The sequence below is a fragment of the Zeus faber genome (genome assembly GCF_960531495.2).
Source record: "Zeus faber genome assembly, chromosome: 16".
Taxonomy (NCBI): domain Eukaryota; kingdom Metazoa; phylum Chordata; class Actinopteri; order Zeiformes; family Zeidae; genus Zeus; species Zeus faber.
The window spans coordinates 13,950,014-13,954,865 of NC_137202.1; the positions used below are offsets into that span (position 1 = coordinate 13,950,014).

Here is a 4,852-nt window from a genome sequence, read left to right on the forward strand (position 1 = left end):
TCCTGAAAAAAATGACAATGTTTGGGCGTATCACTTTTTGTCACATGCACGTGGGTCGACCTCGGCTGACCCAAGGTGTTTCATTTCTCCACCATATGTGAGCGCAATATCATGTTGGAGTGACCTTAGGCGGCTATTTCTGTAATCAGCTGGTGGGAGGGAGGGAGGGAGGGTCAGGGAGGGTCAGGGAGGGGGAGATAACAGAGTATGAATGAGAGGACAAGGGTGGGAGCTGAGAGAGAGAGAGAGAGAGCAGCAAAGGCATGCTGGGGTGGAGGAAGGGAGGAAAAAGAGGAGAAGGAAAAAAGAAAAGGGGAGGGACAGAGAGAGAGAGAGAGAGAGAGAGAGAGACAGCTGGAGAGGAACATAAATATTTAAGATGGAAGTTAGAGAGGCATATAAAAAAACAATATATATCAATATCCCAACCTGATTCCAGGTAAGTGATTACAACTACCCACCTTACTGTAAATGAGTAATTGTTGTTTTCATTTTTTTCTTTATACAGAGGAGTATAATAATAATAATAATAATAATAATAATAATAATAATATTTATTATTATTATTATTATTATTATTATACTTGTATAACAATAGAAAGTATTATTATTTATTTGTTTTTATTTTTTCATTTAATACCTTTACTTAGTACACAATTAGGCACAATATCTGGCACTTGTACATTAGTAAAAAAAAAAATGTGTCGGTTTTTCCCCCTGTCCATTTTACCCTCAAGCACTTTATTTTAATATTTATCAAATGACTATTTAGGACCCCAGTATACAGGCTGGAATCTTACCAGCTGCTAAAAAGGAGAAACAGAAAAAGCCTTCTGCTGGGTAAAAAACAGGCTAGACTGGGAGAGACAACTGGGAGCCAAACTGGCCTGAATGACTCCAGTCTGGCAGGATAAAGAGAGCATCAGCGCAGTACGTGTCGGAATGGCTCGGCTTTTGTTGTCGTCTGGGTCTGGGAAGGAAGCGAGTTGGGTTCGGACTGATGCCCAAAAAATGTGACAGGGGGGAGAGGGAGTTTGGGGTCCGGCGGAGAAATGTCACGTCCACGTGAGACATTTTATTGGTGCAACAAAGAACTGCAGAGCAGCAGCAGCAGTCAGTGCTCCAAGACACACATGCACACACACACACACACACACACACACACATTAAACACACGAAAATTCTATATATATATAGAGACTATTAAGTCTATGATGTCCACAAAAGCAAATGAGAAAGAGAGAGAGAGAGAGAGAGAGAGAGAGAGAGAGGGACAGGATGACAGGAGGAGGGTAAGGGAGAGACTGGTGGAGGACTAGAGAGAATGAGCAAAGTGGAGCAACAGAGAGAGGGGGCAAAGGGTAATGGATGAGACAAGAGGAGAACGGGGGAGAGAGAAAGAAGAGAAGAAGAAGAGGGGAGCGGGGTAGAAACGATAGCAATAGAATAGAAGAGGGAAGGATGAATAAAAGAGCCACAGAATGGGGTCGGGGAAATTACTGGAAACAGAAGCTGGGGAATGTGCAAAGAGATGTCCGAAAAGGCTTTTCCTATGAATCATCATCTGACCAGAGGTCAAAAGTTCACATGCTTGCGACAACAATTAAGGAAACTAAGAAATGTATGACTTGTGATTTTTAACTTTATGACTATTTTGGTGTGGTGCAAATATATGGACTAGGAACATAATAAATACTGAAATAATTATTTTACATCAATAAATAAATAAATAAACAAATTAAACAAACAAACAAACAAACAAACAAACAAACAAACAAATAAATAAATAAAAAATAACGACTGGTTCTGCAGTTCAATCTGAAGGGGGACTCTTTCTCTACCCTCTCAGACGCTCCCCTATTAATAGAAACATTTCTCACCTGCAGACGGAGATGAGCTCTGAACCAGCTCGATTTACACCGTATCGGAGTTTCCTGCTCCATCTTGGATTACAACCCGTGTCTTTTACACAGACCAGCTGAGCTAGCTATCGATCTAACACGTACGTTGCAGTTCTTCCTACAACCATTATGACTCAACATCTTCCGGGAGCACCTGCACGTATCTGCAGCCAGACTCCAAACCCCAAACCCCAACCCTACCACCAGACATATATACGCCAGACAACGTATTGTTTCATTAAACTGCCTCCCCTTCTAATTCTATGTCATGGTGAGTGTTCAGTCATGCAAGTCACTCATTGTACTGTGTTGGTATGTCTTCGGATGGCGTGAACTGCTAAATGAGTGCTCCAAATAAGCAGGCGTCCAATGCAAAAAGTCAATGCCGGATCAGCCATTATTTTTAGAAAAGGTTTAATGGCAGCTGAATCGTGACAGCTCAAGGCACCTCACGTCTCTCTGCAAATGTGTGGCAAGGATCGGAGCATGTTTGAATAATTTCTGTATTTTTCCTGCGCAGGCATGATAGTGAACAGTATTGGTAGAATAGGTGAACCCACTGCCTAGTTCTTGGTGCACTGACCGACCAGGAGGGTAGACAAGGTCATGGTCACCTGTCACCTGTCATGACTCGACCTGTTCACGGAATTTAATGTTGCTTTGCTGCGGAATGTAACTTTTCTTTTTATGAGGAAATTAGGTAATGGAGCATGCTAATGGGGCCTATGATTGCGGGACAGGCCTATAGATTTAAAAAAAAGAGCCTCCCCCAAATTAAGAGAATATCTTACCGAGCAGCACTGATGGACAGGAAATGGAAAGGAAATATTTTTTGCTTTTACAATTACTGTTTTTCTCCTCATAATGATGTTCAATTTTCAAGGAGTCATCTCGAGGGTTCTTTGTCATGCCGACCTGATACAAAGCTAAAACCATCTCAGATTCTGCCATTTTGGCAATTTACAGTCCATTAATGATGCACCGTGTGGTATTTTTCTCTAATTTCCTGTAAATAACAACTCCTGGTTATGTGAAAATTTTGCGATTGACGCTTGCTTGCCCCAGACGTCAGTCTCCCCTGTAGTTCAGGGTCTGTGGGATATGATTATGGTGGGATCATGTTGTTGAGTGCTGTTTATTACCAGCCTGGAAAGTGGGTCAGATAATTATTAACCGAGCTCAGTTTGCAAATGCTAAAACAGACCAGACGTGCACCGATCAGATGCGTGGGCTCACTAATGATCCAGATGTTTCTGTGGTAAATAGATCCGGAGGCTATTTCATAAGGGGAAGGTCACTTGAGCCTTGAGCATGTTATTATTGCTGATGATCCAATGAATCCACTCTTCAGCCTTACTCAGCAAAATGGCAAGATTTTTATAACTCGCCAATAAATAAATAAATAACATATACAAATAAATAAAATGACATAGAGAAAAGTGTGAAAAGGAGGTGGGGAAGAGAAGATCAGTGCCTGGATGAAGAATGGGGCTATCTGCTTCTGGGATCCTCTACAAAGCCTGAATAGTTCCCCTTCCTCTTCATCCTATCGCCAGCTCCGCTAGCCAACCAGTGATGAAGCAAAAAAAAAAAAAAAAAACCCAAAAAACTGCTTGTGTAAGGTTTTTTTTTTTTATCCCTCTCTGTCCAGGCCGGTTCTGGACGACGGTTCTGTGGAGCGAAGCGCTGAACGGCCTCCAAACCGCTGCTAAGAGTTTCCTCCACTGCAGCCAAACAAAGACGCCTCTCATCAGCGTGCAGGACGGCAGCTGCAGGAAAACAAGGCTGCCTCTGTGAGGGGGTGTGAGTGTGCACGTCTACGTGTTCCCCCTCTGCTCCTGTGTAAAATATGTCATTATTAATATTTTTTTTGCTATGTCAGATTTATCTCTACCAGGAGATTATATCTCACTGTGGCCCCCTAGTGCCTGGTGAAGGCACGGTTTCTCATGTAAGTCAGCAGGACCAGAAAGAAACTTCTGAGTAAGTCAATTCTCATCATTTTCCTTTTTTGTTTGCAGTGTGTTTGACCACTGTATGTGTGCATGCACGTGCACACGTATCCGACGGGGGAAATTCCTTCTGGCCGTTTGATGCTCGGCCAGGGAGAGGGAATGTGGCCTACATACCTTCCTGGGCCGCAGGAGGGTTTGCGAGGACAGGGCCCACAGCCGAGAAGATCCACAGCGACCGGCAGGTTTGAGGGTTTGGTTTCACTCACGCCTTTCGCTATAACTTGATGTTCGTTTGTTGGAAGGATACCAACGCCGGGGCGGCTCGTCCAGAATGCTGCCGCCAGGATTTGGAGGAGAGACCGCACCGCCCCCATGCTGGCCTCCCTCCACTGGCTCCACAGTTTTAGCCGTCCCCTGTGCACCGTTAAAGCTGGAGGGTGATCGCAAATTTCCTGTTGCTTACCTGAATTTGTGAAATACCCTTCCATGAAAATGCCACCCCATTCATCAATACTCTTGAATCTCTGTTGAAAGCATGTATTTTTTCTCCTTCTCTTTTGAATCTAATTAAGATTTACTGTATGTTCTATATACATTATGTTTTATCCTTTGTGCTTCATGACTTTGTTCCTTTAAGTTCTACAGCACATTGATCTTGACTTGACTTCTGAGTCCTAGATTTTTTGTAAGTATTGGCTGATGCAGAGTAAAAACCGATCCAATATATATAATGAAGAGTATAGATCTAGACAGGTGGTTTCTCGACGTGGAGACTGGGGACCGCCGGGGGTCCTTCAAGGGGTTCCAGGGGGTCCCAGCAAAGTTGTTTAGACTTAGATGTTAGTACTGTTTGAAAATGAAGAATTGGAGAGGGTTGTAATCCAAGTTTCACTGTTATCTCCCAAACTATAGAACAGACAGGTACAGAGGCTTTTACTCACAACCATAAAGATCTCAGACCGGGGTCCCAGTGACAGAATGTTATCAAATTTGATC

The 4,852-nt window shown here is 43.2% G+C and overlaps 1 long non-coding RNA gene across 2 annotated transcripts; it reads left to right on the plus strand.

Moving 5' to 3' along the window:
• Nucleotides 1–334: 334 nt before the first annotated feature.
• On the plus strand, nucleotides 335–4,466 carry LOC307241862. 2 transcript variants are annotated; one of them, XR_013844572.1, is made up of 3 exons: nucleotides 335–439; nucleotides 3,553–3,704; nucleotides 3,923–4,466. It is a non-coding gene; the product is annotated as an uncharacterized lncRNA (long non-coding RNA). The 2 variants fall into 2 exon arrangements; XR_013844573.1 differs by having other exon boundaries at nucleotides 3,553–3,694.
• The last annotated feature ends 386 nt before the right edge of the window (nucleotides 4,467–4,852 follow it).